This window comes from Wyeomyia smithii, chromosome 2, assembly GCF_029784165.1.
Source record: "Wyeomyia smithii strain HCP4-BCI-WySm-NY-G18 chromosome 2, ASM2978416v1, whole genome shotgun sequence".
Lineage (NCBI taxonomy): Eukaryota > Metazoa > Arthropoda > Insecta > Diptera > Culicidae > Wyeomyia > Wyeomyia smithii.
Window position 1 is genome coordinate 177,136,466 of NC_073695.1, and position 19,115 is coordinate 177,155,580.

Here is a 19,115-nt window from a genome sequence, read left to right on the forward strand (position 1 = left end):
GTCGCACCCGTTTAATTTACTGAATGTGAAATAGCTTCCACAGTGCATGTTGTCCGTGTATCTTAATTCCCCCAATGTTAGGGCAGCTCAAAGGTTGTAATTAGCAACCGATTTTGAACCACACCATGCTTTTTTCAAGGCAAATAAAAAATAATTGAAGGTTAATAATTTTCTGGCATCAACACAAGCAGACATTCTGTGCGGGATGCAATCAAATTCTGTTGTAGTTGTCTAATTTTTACTTTCACTTTATTTAGTAAACCCCCCACTGTAGGGGCAGCGCAAAGGCTGCGATCAGCATAACCGACATTGAATAATAAATTTCCCTGTTAGTACGCCTTCACAAAAGCAGTTAGTCCGACTATGCAGAGCTAATATGAAGTCGATTCAATCAATCAGCATAAACAGAATTTCGTCATCTCCCAGCTGCCAAGTTGCAACATGATGCAACACGCAACAGCGAGCAAACGAAATCGCTTGATGTTACAAGCCGCAATAAGATACGGGTTAAAACCGTTGCGTGTGTGAGAGCACCATCGGTGTTTATTCGCTGGATACACTATCTCTATACTGTCTACTGAACGCAATAATCTGCTTACATGCGACACGGGGACGGGAACATTTTCTTCAACCAAGCTGCACAACACGACACAAAACATGTTATTTTGTTGCTTCAATGAGAGTGCTATCGGTCCGGCTCGACAAGAAATCATTTTTGTGCATCCGTGCTACGAAACTGAGGAAAAACTTTAGAAACTGAAAAAAGAGGTGGAGCTTATCAAATGATCGCTATATCATTCCACCACGTACGTGAAATAATTCATTCCTATTTTCATCCCTATATAAGAGCCTGTTTTAGTCCAAGCCGCTCATAACAGTTCTGAACAGCGACGACAGCAGTCCTCCCTTAGCAGCAGTGGGTACCATCGATAGCGGAAGCGGCCACAACTGTGGCTTGGCTGTGGATAGGCCAGCGTATAGCGGCCACAACTGTGGCATAGCGTAGCATCAGACAGCGACAACAGCAGTCGTCCTTCCTCAGCAGCAGCACTAGCCCTGTGGTTGGTCACCACGTCTCAGGAGCAGCGCGGTTTTTCTCAGCGTGTGTCGCCAGACAGCCATTATTCCCCCCGTGTTGGGGCAGCATGATGATTGCCATCAGGAAATCCAGTTTCGGAAATCAAAATGCCTTTTTGAAGGCAAATAAACAAGTCATTGAAAGTTAATAATTTTTGTCAACGCAAGCAAGCATTCTGTGTTGCATCCTAGCAATTTAAATTTGTCGCACCCGTTTAATTTACTGAATGTGAAATAGCTTCCACAGTGCATGTTGTCCGTGTATCTTAATTCCCCCAATGTTAGGGCAGCTCAAAGGTTGTAATTAGCAACCGATTTTGAACCACACCATGCTTTTTGAAGTAGAATACTTCTCTCAGGAAGTTCGGCTACATAGGGATGTAAAATGAAAATCTAAAACTGAAAAAAGTGAGAAATATGTCCAATTTCAAATGCTAATAAATCGGTTAGTTTTCGATGGATTTCCTTCGTTTTTGCAGCAATCGATTAGAAAATCTTCTAAGATTCCTACCAAATGCATGAAATTGCAATTTTATCATTCGAACTATTGTACTATTGAAAATTCTTAAGCCTTGTCAAAACACAAAATTCGACCTCTGATTGGTCGTTATACCGCGCTTTCCCAAGCACAGTCGGCAGAGTTACGGTCCTAGTAAATTGGGAATGCATCATTTGGCCTATATAAGAGCTTCATCAGATAATAAACAGACATTTCATCGGATATTAAATCGAACAACTGAAATTTGAAGAACACAAATGAATATTTGAAGAGTTAATATTTTCTCGTTTTGCGCTATAATCCAAAGTTAATTATCTTCATCTACATACTTACTCTGACTATTATTACGTGTTTGCGTCGCTTAGTGTTTGGCTACGGTCATGCAGAACGCAAACAACGGCGCGATGCGATTCGGCAAGACGAAATGTGTTGAAATGTATAGCTCTACTTCGCCTTAGAAAGAGCTGTACATTTCACCACGGTAAGGCGAATCGCATCGCGCCGGCATTCGCGTTCTGCACAACCGTAGCCTTTTTTCCGTTCCTGTTTAATGATGTCGTATTAAATGTGCATATTACAATTCGGCAGCACTTCAACTTCTCATTTGCACAAAATTTAAAAATATTCAATGAACTTCATTCAAAATATCAAACAAAAAGAAATTACAATACTGCCAATGAACGGTCAACGTTTATTTACTAGAAAAAATGACTGACACGCAAGCAGCCGGGTTATCTTTCTTGTAAAAGTATTCTACTTCAACCTTGCGGTCGTGGCTTTGCATACAACCTTCCTGTGATTTTTTGATAAAAATTGGAATGTTTTCTTTGGGGACCACCGACTATTATTGTAGCAAAACTCTTTCGAACTGTTTTGCCAGTACGGCCATTTTATCGATTTATTCTGTTTTTCAGTAACAAGCGATAAAATAAAAGCAAAAGAAAAGTCGCTTTGGTTGGGTATTATAGAATTTGCATATATCCCACATTAGTACCGAACTACTCAGCGCTTGTAACTGTCAGCAGAGAGGTACACTCACACGGGTCCTCGCCGGCATCGTTGTTAAAGGGAAATGTACCGTGTCTGGCTGCTGCCCACCTAACACTAGAAAGCAGCAGCTGTAGTGAAAAATACCTAGCAAACAGTACGAAGGCGAAAAATGGTCAACGCGACACCGACATAAACTGCAGGACGCTGTCTCTTGGAATGAATGAATGAATGGGCACATTAGTTCCTAGCCATTAACTGTTTTGTTGCCTTATCGAAATACTGCCCTGGACCCTAGTAACAGAAACTAGCTGAACTCGGAGCATCTTCCGTTTCGCAGCGCATAGCAATTGAACTTTCTAGTCTAACATCATGAGCTCAAATTAAAATATAAAATAGCTAGAACGTCGATTCAACTTGCAAAAATATAGAATATAAGTTAAATTTTAGTAAATTATTCATGATGACTTTTCACGAAACTTTCTGAATATCTTAATTATTAACTTTTTTTCAATGAGAAAGAAATTTTTTTGTGATCAAATCATAAATCGGTTGTAGGCCAAGTCTGGATAATACAGTAAGGTCTTTTTACGCTTTTTTAAGCGGGTAGCTTACCTCCATTCCTCAAAAACGGTACAAAATATCGACCTCGTTTCAATCACGTTTTCTGTTTTAGGCCACGAGTGATCATATATCAGTTTTCGAAAAAAATCACAATTTTTGGTGTAAATACTCAATATTTAAAATATTGTATTTTGGTCTCTGGATTGATCACCATCATATTTAAACAAGGTTAAAAAAATTTAGGACGGGTTTCTCCGTTATATCAGCAACTCAAAAAGGTCTTTTTTGCGCGGGCCCATACACATTTGGAACGCATCCCCCGCGTAAAAAAGGCCTTCGTGTACAGTGAGTTGCAAACTACTCTGTTCATAGCTGGCAATTGGTCAAACCAGTGTAACGAACAGCACGAAAATGTGATGACACATTAAACGAGTCCAAATTTTCTTTATTCCGCCATTCAATTTATCAAACAAGTCGATACAATACATTATGCGCATCCCGAAAAACGGAGGCTATGACGTTCCGGGTCAGAGACTTTTGCCTGCTTTGGTCAGTTTTCATTGCATTCTAGTTAATCTGCAGACTGTCTTTCTAACTAGGATTGTTGTATATTGATTCACGTTTCATCTACAGTCAGAAAACTTCTAAAAAAGTCCACTGGACTACGTTTCAGCAACACAGCGAAAACAGATACCGTCAGCGGGGATGAAATTGTGTAAGTAGGAGTGAAATTGAGCCATCCAATCCGTGACTTGTCAGCCATTTCTTCCGGTTCAGAAGACTAGTCTTTTTTGGTTAAGTATTTGAGGAAACTTATTCAAGAAAGATTGGTTTTGTAATCGCCATAGGATGGTTGACAAATAATTGGTTTGTATGGACAACGTCACCCCCACTGAAACAATCTCCCCCGACTTACGGTACTAGTTATTTTTTTAAAACAATGAAAAATAACATACTCACATATTACTTCTCAATCGATTTTAGAGCAGCATTCGATTCGATAAATCAAGAATAGATATAACAAATTTTGTACGTGATGCATGAAATGAAGCTTCACGCAGGGTAGAGAATTGTACTGGTACGCGACAGCATTCACACGACAGCAGCAAGATTTTGTGATTGCCATTGTGGAATGAAACGCTACGCGACAGTAGCCGCTCTCGAGGTATCATACGTTCTGCTGTTATCTCTTGCTTTTTGTCACGAATTCAGCATGAACAACAATTCTCTCTCTCACTTGTATTCATATTGTAGTCATTGTGAAGACAATCTCTGGCTCAGTGTCATTGCCTGTAGCTCTCTGTGCTATATATGGCATTTATTACGAATTGAGGTGGATACAATTTACTTAGCATTGATTTTTTATTCGGGTCCGCGGACGTTTATTGAATTTGTAAGATTCATGCGTTTATTGTACTGCTCTTTATTTGAATGTCAAATGCTTAATTTAAATAAAATTTTACCTACAGCGAACTCTTTTTGAAAGAAAAAGTTCACAAGCTAACCCATTCCCCTTCAATGATGCTGCATGGCATCATCTATCATCATCAATATACAAACTTAGATCACTACAAAAATCACGAGGCGAAAACAGTCAGCGAACTGGAATTTCCCTTGTAAATTATTTAATTCATTTTAACCGCAGTGAGGTTAATAACTTAAAAATGTTTGAAAAAGAACATGCTTTATATAACGTGCGTGTAAAATGGGAATTATATCGAAAGTTTGGCGGAGGTGAAAAGCATATCACCCAATGCCGTGTTTGCCAACGTTATGGCCATGGTTCAAAGTTTTGTAACATGGACCAAAAATGCCTCATTTGTGGAGACTCTTATCACAAAAAGGACACATGTCCTGTGAAAGAGAGTAAAAATTTTCGCTGTGCGAATTGTAACGGCAACCATATGTCGAATTTTTATCAATGCCCAGCCCGTTTAGCAATTGTTAAGGCAAGGCAAGGTAAACAAAATTCAAAACAAAATTCTCCAAGCGTACCAGTGACGCATAGTTTACCGACTCCTTTGCATACCCGTTTAACTTATGCACAGGTTACAGGTAGTTCGAACATTATACCGCCTAGTGTTGGTAGTTCGAAAATGACCGTTAATATGGGTAAGCAAAACACGCTAGAAAATAATTGTACACCTATTACTCCAGCTAATATTGCTGCCGAAAATATTTTTTCTAATGTCAACTGCCTGGGGCCTATTACGGCAGGTAAACTTTCTTTTGAAGTAGAATACTTCTCTCAGGAAGTTTGGCTACATAGGGATGTGAAATGAAAATCTAAAACCGAAAAAAGTGAAAAATATGTCCAATTTCAAACGCTAATAAATCGGTTAGTATTCGATAGATTTCCTTCGTTCTTGCAGCAATAGATTGAAAAATCTTCTAAGATTCTTCCCAAAATAAGATAATTGTGTTTTTATTATTCACACTATTGTACTATTGAAAATAGTCAAGCCTTGTCAAAACGAAAAACTCGACCTCTGATTGGTCGTTATATGCTTGCTTCCCAAGCACGGTCGACAGGATCATATACCTTGAAATTGAAAACATGCTATTTGGCCTATATAAGAGCCTGTTTCAGCCGGAGCCGCTCATAATAGTTCTAGACAGCGACAACAGCAGTCGTCCTTCCTTAGCAGCAGCACTAGCTCTGTGGTTGGTCACCACGTCTCAGGAGCAGCGCGGTTTTTCTCAGCGTGTGTCGCCAGACAGCCATTATTCCCCCCGTGTTGGGGCAGCATGAAGATTGCCATCAGGAAATCCAATTTTTGAAATCAAAATGCCTTTTTGAAGGCAAATAAACAAGTCATTGAAAGTTAATAATTTTTGTCAACGCAAGCAAGTATTGCATCCTAGCAATTTAAATTTGTCGCACCCGTCTAGTTTACTGAATGTGAAATAGCTTCCACAGTGCATGTTGTCCGTGTATCTTAATTCCCCCAATGTTAGGGCAGCTCAAAGGTTGTAATTAGCAACCGATTTTGAACAGCAAAATGCTTTTTTGAAGGCAAATAAAAAAAAATTGAAGGTTAATAATTTTCTGGCATCAACACAAGCAGACATTCTGTGCGGGATGCAATCAAATTCTGTTGTAGTTGTCTAATTTTTACTTTATTTAGTAAACTCCCCACTGTAGGGGCAGCGCAAAAGCTGCGATCAGCATAACCGACATTGAATAATAAACTGCCCTGTTAGAACGCATTCACAAAAGCAGTTAGTTCGACTATGCAGAGCTAATATGAAGACGATTCAATCAATCAGCGTAAACAGAATTTCGTCGACTCCCAGCTGCCAAGTTGCAACATGATGCAACACGCAACAGCGAGCAAACGAAATCGCTTGATGTTACAAACCGCAATAAGATACGGGCTAAAACCAATGGCGGCCACAACTGTGGCATGGCTACGGATAGCGTTGCAGTTGCTCAGCAGTTGGGACAGAGTATAGCGGCCACAACTGTGGCATGGCTATGCATAGCGTAGCTGTTGCAGCGGGTATATCAGCATCGATAGTAGCAGGGTCAGCTGATGCAACGACACTCCCTTCACTAAAATGCTGTTTCAGTGTGGTAGCGGGAAGCATCAGCAGCAGGCTTGCATGAAGTGAATACATCAGCCAGCAACTTTCTCTAAGGCCTCTTCCATAGTAGACGCGAAAAGCGCGCGAACCGATTCGCTCGGCCGTAGGTTGATGTACAGCTCTACTGATGGCTGTACATTAACCTACAGCTGAGCGAATCGGTTCGCGTCGCTTTTCGCGTCTATTATGGCAGAGGCCTAATGGGAAAGTTGTATCAGTTTGTTCAGAAGAATATTATTGTCGGTAATATAACAGAGATGCGATTGCGTAAATCCAATTTTGAATTGAACAATTGTTCTTTTGAGAACAAATAACACACTTATTTGAAGAGTTAATAGCTTTTGGTACCAATAGCAGTATAGTGACAGCCTCAGCGGTAGACGCAGACGCAGCCGGTACTTTCCTGAGGCCGATGTAAAGGTAAATGGGAGCAGCACGGCGATACAGTTCGGTTTATGCTTAGACGCGCGTCATTTTTCGTTGTTGATATTCCCCACATGAAACGACGCGCTTTCGTATGATAGCGGTGGTATTAGCGGTAGATGCATTTGCCAACACTTCCTCCAGTAAAGCCGTGTCTAGTTTTCAATGTGAAAACACCTTTCTCATTGTGTTGACCGTGCGCCTTAGTCCTCACTATCAAGGTAACACAGAGATGTAAGATAAACACTACATCCTATGATAAATTGAACAATTGTCCTTATAAGGACAACGAATGAATTAATGAAGATTTAATTTTGAATTAGAATACTTCTCTCAGGAAGTTCGGCTACATAGGGATGTAAAATGAAAATCTAAAACTGAAAAAAGTGAGAAAAATTTCAAATGCTAATAAATAAGTTAGTTTTCGATGGATTTCCTTCGTTTTTGCAGCAATCGATTAGAAAATCTTCTAATATTCCTACCAAATGCATGAAATTGCAATTTTATCATTCGAACCATTGTACTATTGAAAACTCTTAAGCCTTGTCAAAACACAAAATTCGATCTCTGATTGGTCGTTATACCGCGCTTTCCCAAGCACGGTCGGCAGAGTTATGGACCTAGTAAATTGGGAATGCATCATTTGGCCTATATAAGAGCTTCATTAGATAATAAACAAACATTTCATCGGATATTAAATTGAACAACTGAAATTTGAAGAACACAAATGATTATTTGAAGAGTTAATATTTTCTCGTTTTGCGCTATAATCCAAAGTTAATTATCTTCATTTACATGCATACTCTGACTATTATTACGTGTTTGCGTCGCTCAGTGTTTGGCTACGGTCATGCAGAACGCAAATAACGGCGCGATGCGATTCGGCAAGACGAAATCTGTTGAAATGTATAGCTCTACTTCGCCTTAAAAAAGCTGTACATTTCATCACGGTAAAGCGAATCGCATCGCGCCGGCATTCGCGTTCTGCATAACCGTAGCCTTTGTTCCGTTCCCGTTTAATGATGTCGTATTAAATGTGCATATTACAATTCGGCAGCACTTCAACTTCTCATTTGCACAAAATTTAAAAATATCCAATGAACTTCATTCAAAATATCAGACAAAAAGATATTACAATACTGCCAATGAACGGTCAACGTTTATTTACTAGAAAAAATGACTGACACGCAAGCAGCCAGGTTATCTTTCTTGTAAAAGTATATGTCGGCGGTGGGATTCGAACCCAGGCGTCAAGCGTGGTTGGCGGAGACGTTACCAACCACACTAGGCCCCCGCCTACATTTGAAGCCATTCAAATAGGCACAAATTTTACTATTAAAATTGTTTCTAATTTAAATTCAGCAATGATTTTGAATAAAACAATTAAAATATTAAATTGGAATGCTCGCTCATTGAAGGCCAATGAGAATGAGCTTTTTAATTTTTTAACAGTAAATAATGTGCATATTGCAATTATTACTGAAACATTTTTGAAACCTAACATAAAATTAAAATATGATCCCAATTACGTGGCTCATAGATATGATAGGATTCAGGGTTCCGGCGGTGGAGTTGCAATTGTTATTCATCGCCGAATCAAACATCGTGCTCTTCCCCATCTTGAGACGAAAGTTATTGAAACTTTGGGAATTGAAGTTCAAACTGAACTTGGGATTTTATTTATTGCCGCAGCATATTTACCAATTCAATGCACACGCGAGCACAAAAATTATTTTAAAGGTGATTCACAAAAACTCACCAGAAATCGTTCGAAATTTTTTTATAATTGGCGATTTTAACGCTAAACATCGTTCATGGAATAATTCTCAAAGTAATTCCAATGGCAAAATTTTATTCAATGATTGTTCTTCAGGATACTATTCTATTTTGTCTCCGAATAGTCCTACATGCTTTTCTTCTGTAAGAAACCCTTCAACAATTGATTTGGTGCTTACAGATCAAAGTCATGTATGTAGTGATTTGATCACATATGCTGACTTTGATTCTGTCCATCTTACAATAACTTTTTCTTTATCACATGAATCAGTTTTAAACCCTATGAGCTCTGTTTTTAATTATAACAAGGCTAATTGGGAAAGATACAAAACTCATATTGAGAGAAATTTTAATAATGAGCTTGATTTGCAAAACGAAGTGAATATTGATTCCGCTTTGGAAGCATTAAAATGTGCAATTGTTGATGCCAGGAATTATTCTGTTCCAAAGGCTCAAATGAAATTTGATTCACCAATAATTGACGAAAATCTTCAACTTCTAATTCGTTTGAAAAATGTTCGTAGACGTCAATATCAATGTTCTCGTGATCCTGTTTTTAAAACTATTTATAAAGATTTACAGAAAGAGATTAAACATAGATTTACTCTTCTGAGAAATCAAAATTTTGAGACTAAAGTTGAAAAATTGAACCCATATTCAAAACCTTTTTGGAAGCTGTCGAAGATTCTTAAGAAATCTCCAAAGCCTATTCCAGTTTTAAAAGATGGTGAACGTTTTCTTGTATCCAATGAACAAAAGGCTCAAAGACTTGCTCAGCAGTTTGAGAGTGTTCATAACTCAAATTTGAATGTTGTGAGTCCAATTGAAAATGAAGTCACACGTCAATTTGATTTAATTTCTTCCCAGAATTTTTTACCTGCAGAAATAATTGAAACTTACTTGAATGAGATTAAATCAATTATTAAAAATTTCAAAAATATGAAAGCACCTGGTGACGATGGAATCTTTAATATACTAATCAAACATCTCCCTGAGAGCACAATGGAATTTTTAGTGAAAATTTTCAATTGCTGCTTCAAAATTGCATATTTTCCCAAATTATGGAAAAATGCAAAAATTACTCCAATTTTAAAACCGGAGAAGAACCCAGCTGAAGTTTCAAGTTATCGACCAATCAGTTTGCTTTCTTCAATAAGTAAACTGTTCGAGAGAATTATTCTTAACAGAATGATGTCACACATCAACGAAAATTCAATTTTTGCAAATGAACAGTTTGGATTTCGCCACGGGCATTCCACAACTCATCAATTGCTCAGAGTTACTCATATGATACGAGCTAACAAATCTGAAGGTTATTCCACTGGAGCTGCTCTTTCAGACATAGAAAAAGCATTCGACAGTGTTTGGTATAAAGGTTTGATTGCGAAATTGCAAACTTTTAATTTTCCAATTTTCCCAATCAAAATTTTAAAAAATTATCTTACTGATCGAACTCTGCAGGTTGTCTATCAGAATTCAAAATCTGATAGATTTCCTGTCAGAGCAGGTGTACCTCAAGGTTCAGTCTTGGGTCCAGTCCTGTACAACATATTCACTTCAGATCTTCCTGATTTGCCTCCAGGATGCACAAAGTCATTGTTCTGCGATGACACAAGCATCTCCGTAAAAGGAAAAAGTCTTCGTGTCATATGCAGTCGATTGCAGAAAAGTTTAGATATTTTTTCTTCCTACTTGCAAAAGCGGAACATCTCTCCCAATGCTACTAAAACTCAAATGATAATTTTTCCGCATAAGCCTAGGGCTTCTTTCCTCAAGCCAAACAATAATCACGTTGTCAAGATAAATGGGGTTATTTTAAGTTGGTCCGACAAGGTTAAGTACTTGGGACTAATTTATGATAAAAAACTTATTTTCAAAGAGCACATTGAGAGTATACAAGCCAAGTGCATCAAATATACGAGATGTTTATATCCTCTCATTAACAGGAATTCTAAACTTTGTTTAAAGAACAAACTTTTGATTTACAAACAAATTTTTAGACCAGCAATGCTTTATGCTGTACCGATCTGGTCAAGTTGCTGTTCAACAAGGAAGAAAACGCTCCAAAGGATTCAGAATAAAATTCTGAAAATGATTTTGAAGCGTCCTCCTTGGTTTGGTACACTCGAATTACATTGACTTACTGGTGTTGAACCATTAGAAGCTATGTCAAATAAAATTATTAACAATTTTCGACAAAAATCGTTGCAATCCTCAATTGCTACGATAGCTCTTTTTATAGCCAATAAGTTAGCAATTAAGTTAGTTGTAAGTTAACTTCCCCTTTCCTGACAAGTAGGTTTAAATCCCTACGAATGATAAGTCCTAATTGCGAAAGCAAACAAATCCTAACAATTAAAATTACAAATTTCTAACAGTGTTGAGAAGTCACCATTTGTGATTGGACACACATACTCATTATTTACTAATATTTATCATAAATACTTAAGCTACTAACAAATCCCCCCTTTAAAAAAAAAAAAAAAAAACTTAGATCACAGCTTGGGACTAAGCTTGAAAATTTTAACGATAGAGAGCATACTACTGGTCAAGCTTAACAACGAGCTTATCGAAAAGACTGTTCCCCTAATTTGTAACATGAGAGGATGTGACATTTAACTATATGAAATTTTTCTGTATTTTTCTAAAGCTTTCAATATACATACCCAAAGATTCACGCCACTTAAAACTCAAGTTAAATTATGCTTAAATACTTAATTAGTCTGATCAAATGAATGATTTATAGATAAATATTAAAACACATTGATTTTCTGACTTCTTTGTATTAACAAAAAACAGAAATAATAAAAAAAATATAATATCGGGTCACGGGTGGTATTCTATCGTATATGTTGTGTCGTACTTGTAACTTTTTCATGTACGCGATTCAGCACGAACGGCCGCTAACTTAAATATTACTTTGCTCTAAGATATATGTAGCTTTCACAAGCATTCGTGTTTCAAGTCACAACCAGTTTAGATCCAAACTAACGACGAAGTTATTAAGATTCAAATCTTCTGGTTTACACGATTGATGATATTCTTCGGCAGAATACAGAAATTATATATTTTCCATTATATTGCTGTTCTAAACTGTCGCGTTATTGCTAATTATTGTCTTTCGGAGAGTGCGACAGTCGAGATGTCGCCCGGGCCGAAGATCAACACAAAAGAGAATCGTTAACCACCCGCGTTAACCACCCGGCTTCTCGTCACACGATTCTCTCAAATAAAAAAGCGTACAGTTGAACGCTGCTGTCGAAGTCTGCGAGTGAGGCAACAGTACTTTTCGATACGGTGTCATGTAGAAATGTCAACTGTTCGACACACTGGCTTCAAGTGATTACTCCCATCTTTACTCCTACTCTCCCACCCTTTTCATCTTACTTGAAAATAGTCACGGGATAAACAGGGTCCTCATCCTCAATTCGGACGATGATAGCAGAATTCGTTAGAAGAAGAGACAAATATATGATGCGACCAAAGTGTCTGTCACGTATGCTTAATTGATTCTAGACGGAAATATTTTTTGATCAAAACAGCTAACTTCAGAATCTGCTCCAATATTTGTGTGAGAAATGGTTACTTCAAATTCGAATTAAAATATGGGTTTCCAAACGGACTATCTAATTGAACCGATAGTAACTTATATGCAGCAGATTGTTCAAAAACCCTGAATGCTGAGGCTTCGTACAGACCATATGTGAGCAGATTAATAGCAAATTATCATACCTTTAAAAATGTCTATCAATTCCCGTTACGAATTACCTTCTGGCAAATTTAAACATAAATGATGAAAGATGCCACTGCATAAGTCCAGGCTCATATTTTCTATTACCTCTCCTTCAAGCACACATTCAACGATTTTGGCGAACAGAAGCGCTGAAGAATTCCTATTCGAGCAATTAATTATCCACAAATGATGCAGGCAATTTTTCACTTCTATCAATACCTACGCTTTCGGAGCACAAATCTTGGTGTACACGCAGTAACAGCGGATGGTAAAACTCACCGCCCTAATTTTCTTTACCTCGGATTTTTGGCTCGTCACATTCACAAATCTCATCCTCTCACTTTGCTTTTCCGCTAGAGTATGAAGAATAACCAGCAATCCTTATCGCTTCGTTGGAACCGAAGACACACAACACAACACGGGGGGAAATTTTCTGGCTAGGAAAAAATACACATATTCCACATACCCTGCTAATCGAACTGTCCCGCTCAGTACGGCAAGGGAGGCATATTTTCCTTTGGATTTTGCTCGCTGCAGAATGCAGATTTCTACAGCTTCACTCTCCACCCTTTTTTGCCACTTGAATTGAAAGCACTCTGGAACACTGACCTGGGCACCATTCACACTTTGTCCCAGGCTCAAGTGCACTTGCTAGAGTTTGCCCAAATACACCTTCTAGTTTCTTTCGACGCCTTTGCACCACGCTTTAACTCTAAGTTATGAACACTGAAAATCTATCTTCTAACACCAAAGGGACAACAATTTTCCATTCCTGCGTTTGCTAGCATTCACGGATCCATACAAAGTTGAAAACAATAAAAAATAAGAAAACCAAATCCACAGATACAGCACGACGGCGGAGCAAAAATTGATTTACTTGCACGGCGGTCGAATAAAATATTCGATATGAGACGTGCGCGAAAACTGTGAAAAACAAGCAACGTTACTTTTCCGAAAGACTCACTCTCGCATGCTGGGAGCGTTACTCTCCCGGAAAACCCGTCCCGCTCCGGAGAATATTTTTGTTATCAAAACATGCTCTAAATACAGTCAAAGGTCTATTTGTACGCTCATCAGGGATATTTTGGTCCATGAGTGGTTGCATGTACGATGGCGGCACTCACCACTTGGCCAGTAGCAGCCTGTTGCTAGACGGTACCGCTTGGCGCTGGCTAGGAAACCTGGCAATATTGTTCGAACTTTTCCCTGAAAATCGAATGAGTAACTGAGCTCCGGCTGTACAGTGTTGGCGTGTAGCAGGGTCGGGGACGCATAGGCTAAGGCTCACTTTCATTAATTATATATGTTAAATTGACGATACAATTAGGAAAGAGTATGGACTTGGTATGTTTTGAAATCCATTCCTGTACTTTTATTAGAGTACCAAACAGTAATCGAAAATCACGATTATCTACTGACGATCATCATTTCGTAAATAAATACAATAATTGACCGCTGATTCCTGTTCATTTCAGTCGATATAAGAAGCCGTGTTTGTACTTTCTATTTGTAGGAATTAATTAAAATTAAATTCCCAACTGCAAAAGTAGGCAATTTTCCAATAACTAATTTTTAATAGTGCTAAAATGTGGCTAGAATAAGATTCAATTTATTGAAATTTATTTTTTGACGTAGGACTACGTCTAACCGCACTATATCGAGATACATTCTGAGGAAGCTAAAAACCAAGATGTAACGTCGGAATGAAAAATTTTAAATGGTAATACTGATGTAACCACATGATGGATCACAATAATCAATATGTCGTTGGATTGATAAAACGATGGACAATTTTGTGATTCTTCATATATCATTTTTACTTAATTTTTAAACAGTGAAAATTGATGAAAAGTTTCAAGGTCGTATTTTTACGAACAATGTACCAATCACATGCGAGCACTCCTGGCATAGACTTCATGAGTGGACACCAACTGCCTGCTATGACAACCTCTATTCAGTGGCAAAAAAAAAATTGACAGAATCTCCCCGTCCCAATAGGTCAACTAACATTTGCTTCTATGAACCTAGACTATTTTCATGTCTTGAAAGTAAAGCTTTTTCGGAAAGTTACAAAGTAACAACCTCCTTTATCAGACGATTAAACGATCTGTTGTGAGAATGTTATTAAAACTGATGTCTTGAAAGAAAACATGCTGACACAGGCAACAGTACTGCCCCGGCTATGTATGAGAAGACGGTCGCTCGTCGTCAGTGCAGTAGCACTCGATTGCCATTTGTGTGCAGTCAAGCCAAGTGGAAACAATGTAGCTGCTGTCGACGTACTGTGGTGCGTGTTCGCACACTACACTGTGCGACCGGGGATAAAATAATTTTGTACGCAACAGTATATCACGATGTTGGATGTTGCATCCAATATGTGATTACAACTGAACAGATTTTGACCACCAATGCTTTGATCGAACGACGACGGTTGCCGAAGCATGTGATACAATAATTGGCATATCATTGTTCGTTGTACATTGTACGATGAATAGTAAATTAGTAAAAAGTTCATTTGAAATCCACTTCTTCTAGTCCAGTTTCGAAGCTTCCAACCAATCACGAGCTCGCTTTATATAGCTGCAACAGATGTTTTTTCATCGTTTTAAAGTGCTTATTGTATTACTATCCCTGAACAGATTTCAAACGCCGATGTCTTAATCGACAGGTAGAATATTGCGAAAGATTGTTATATAATAATTAAAATATCTCTTCAACAAAAGTTGTGTCAACATTCTACTAATCAGAAGTTTGCTACCCCGTTGCTCGTTTCCTTTTGGTTGTCGTGACAAGTAGATGGCATTTGAACTGCAACCGTAGTGATTTTCATATCAATGTTTAGTGATAAACACTTCTTTCAAATTCCTAAAATTAGAAGTTGCATTGGGTTGTTGTCTTTTCGAATTCTACACTCTGTTTTTCCCAGATTTATTTAAATGATCAACTATAGGCTATTTAAAAGACAATAGAAAACCAATATGCTTCGTAAAGATTTTTAAACAGATATTTCAGATAGCTCGTTTAATCTGTACTGCTGGTTATATTTTTCCAGTTAAATAAATTTAATTCAATATGACAATCCTGGTTGCATTACGCGGTTGTGGTATAGAGAAAACCCAAATTATATGCATCTTGACGTTAGGTTTTAAACATTCATATTCATATTTTTTAATTACAAAAATATTACATCAGCATCTGCAGGAAAATATTACTAAACATATAAACACAACCTGTCGCACAACACAACATATAAACACAACCGTGTAAAGATACTAAACATATGAACACAACCTGTCATTGCCAGACTTGTAATATGCAAACATCAGTTGGAGAAGTTAATGTTGTTTATCAAACCGAGCTAGGTTTATTAACTTATTGTTTATTGACTTTTAAATATGGCATTTTGTTGTTTGTTTTTACGTTGGTATCTTAAAATTTATTGATTTTTTTCTGGTTGATGATGCTTAATGAATAAATGTTTCAATTGGCCTAAAATGAAAAAAAAAAATTAATGTTACATGTTACATCCTCATAAATTCCATTCTCGAACCCCTTTGAAACTCGAATAGGTTTAAGGCGACGTAATGGTCTCTCGTGTCACTGTTCAATCTTGCTCTGGGAAGTATGATACAAGAGTGGCGATTTAGACGAATCCCGGCCAACAATTTGGTCCGTATATTTCAGTTGTTGTTGAGATATAAGCACCCTCGTACAATCTGATGAAGTTGTATATAACGTTCTATATGAGCTTATAAGCACCAAAGTGGAGGCAATATACGTACCAAAATGGTTCGCGCAGTTAAAGATATACAACTTTTTATTCCATTTTTTACAATTCTATAACAATTACCTTTTGCATGAAATCTGAGGTATGAACAACTCTGTTTGCTACTTAGTACGATTTTCTATTGCTATAATCAAGTATACATACAATTCCGTTTCAACCGTATTATGATTCTACCACGATGCTCTACGAACTTCAACGCAGCAGTGTGTAACCTGTACTGCGAATAAGTTTTGCATTATGTACAACCTAAATTCTCCAAATAATAAAAAATTATAAAATTTAGTAGCAACGATTTCATTTATATTTTGAAGTAGAATACTTCTCTCAGGAAGTTCGGCTACATAGGGATGTGAAATGAAAATCTAAAACCGAAAAAAGTGAAAAATATGTCCAATTTCAAATGCTAATAAATCGGTTAGTATTCGATGGATTTCCTTCGTTCTTGCAGCAGTAGATTGGAAAATCTTCTAAGATTCTTCCCAAAATAATATAATTGTAATTTTATTATTCACACTATTGTACTATTGAAAACAGTCAAGCCTTGTCAAAACGAAAAATTCGACCTCTGATTGGTCGTTATATGCTTGCTTCCCAAGCACGGTCGACAGGATCATATACCTTGCAACTGAAAACATGCTATTTGGCCTATATAAAAGCGTGTTTCAGCTGGAGCCGCTCATAATAGTTCTAGACAGCGACAACAGCAGTCGTCCTTCCTTAGCAGCAGCACTAGCCCTGTGGTTGGTCACCACGTTTCAGGAGTAGCGCGGTTTTTCTCAGCGTGTGTCGCCAGACAGCCATTATTCCCCCCGTGTTGGGGCAGCATGAAGATTGCCATCAGGAAATCCAATTTCGGAAATCAAAATGCCTTTTTCAAGGCAAATGAACAAGTCATTGAAAGTTAATAATTTTTGTCAACGCAAGCAAGCATTCTGTGTTGCATCCTAGCAATTTAAATTTGTCGCAACCGTCTAATTTACTGAATGTGAAATAGCTTCCACAGAGCATGTTGTCCGTGTATCTTAATTCCCCCAATGTTAGGGCAGCTCAAAGGTTGTAATTAGCAACCGATTTCGAACCGCAACATGCTTTTTTCAAGGCAAATAAAAAAATAATTGAAGGTTAATAATTTTCTGGCATCAACACAAGCAGACATTCTGTGCGGGATGCAATCAAATTCTGTTGTAGTTGTCTAATTTTCACTTTATTTAGTAAACCCCCCACTGTAGGGGCAACGCAAAGGCTGCGATCAGCATAACCGACATTGAATAATAAACTGCCCTGTTAGAACGCATTCACAAAAGCAGTTAGTTCGACTATGCAGAGCTAATATGAAGTCGATTCAATCAATCAGCATAAACAGAATTTCGTCGTCTCCCAGCTGCCAAGTTGCAACATGATGCAACACGCAACAGCGAGCAAACGAAATCGCTTGATGTTACAAACCGCAATAAGATACGGGTTAAAACCGTTGCTTGTGTGAGAGCACCATCGGTGTTTATTCGCTGGATACAAAAATCAAATGCGAATTGTGGAATAACTCGTCTAAAGAACATAAGGAAATGGTAAACCTGAACTGAAAGCGTGGCCTATTACGTAGCACCCTTCGGCTATAAAAGAGTGTTTCTGAGAAAACTAGCTACATTCATTAGTCGGAAGGAGAACTGGATGGACCGTCCACAACGTTGACAGCAGTAGCAGCAGATATCGGCACTCAGCAGGAACAGACCATAGCAGCGGGTCGCGCCTGTGGCTGCCTTCAACTTAAACAAATCACTTGCCCTGTGGTTGGTCACCACGTCTCAGACCTCTGCCAGGCTGAACGCCAACGCGAGCGATCGGGCGAGATTTTTGCGGTACATCAGCCGGCATTTTCTCTAATGGAAAAGTAGGATCATTTTGTTTAGAAGAATATTACTGTTGGTAATATTACAGAGATGCGATTGCATCATATCCGATATGGAATTGAACAATTGTTCTTTTGAGGACAAATAAAACACTTAATTTGAAGAGTTAATAGCTTTGGGTACCAGTAGCAGTATGGTAACAGCCTCAGCGGTAGGTGCAGCCGGTACTTCCCTAAGGCCGATGTAATAAGGAAGTAAATGGAAGCGGCACGGCGAAACAGTTCGGGTGTTCTTAGACGCGCGTCATTTTTCGTACGATAGCGGCGGTATTAGCGGTAGATGCATTTCACTTACTCCAGTAAAGCCGTGTCTAATTTTCAATGTGAAAACACCTTTCTATGGTGTTGGCCGTGCGCATTAGGCCTCTGCCAGGCTAAACGCGATAAGCGGCGCGAACCGATACGCCAGCCGTAGGTTAATTTACAGCCGTAAGTAGAGCTGTGTAAAAGTATTCTACTTCAACCTTGCGGTCGTGGCCTTGCACACAACCCTCCTGTGATTTTTTTTTTTCAATGAGAAGTACGCGTACCATTACATTTTTTGGTATGTATTAATTATTGAGGTTGGATGCGGCATTTTTCTTTATTATATTCTACAAGGCTGTGTTCAGCCTCGAACCCTCAACGTTCCAAGCACTGCTCTTATTCCCTATCCTCAGAGTCATTTTACGATGCTGCATGTCAACGAATTTTATCTAGTACTGTTGAATGCCTCAAATCGTATATAATGTCACTTATTGTCTTCAATGTTGCCCCAAATCTATTTATAAACTCT

At 38.2% G+C, this 19,115-nt stretch overlaps 1 protein-coding gene across 6 annotated transcripts in view; it reads right to left on the reverse strand.

Annotated features, from left to right (window-relative positions):
* LOC129721635 (uncharacterized) overlaps positions 1-13,562 on the reverse strand; it is a 54,900-nt gene extending 41,338 nt beyond the window's left edge. The window contains exon 1 of one of the 6 annotated variants that reach the window (XM_055674417.1): positions 13,114-13,562. The gene's annotated coding sequence lies outside the window, so the exon portion shown is untranslated. Of the gene's footprint in view, positions 1-12,646; positions 12,846-12,870 lie in introns of those variants that run through there. The other 5 variants (XM_055674418.1, XM_055674419.1, XM_055674420.1 and 2 more) reach the window with 5 other exon arrangements.
* Positions 13,563-19,115: the final 5,553 nt, after the last annotated feature.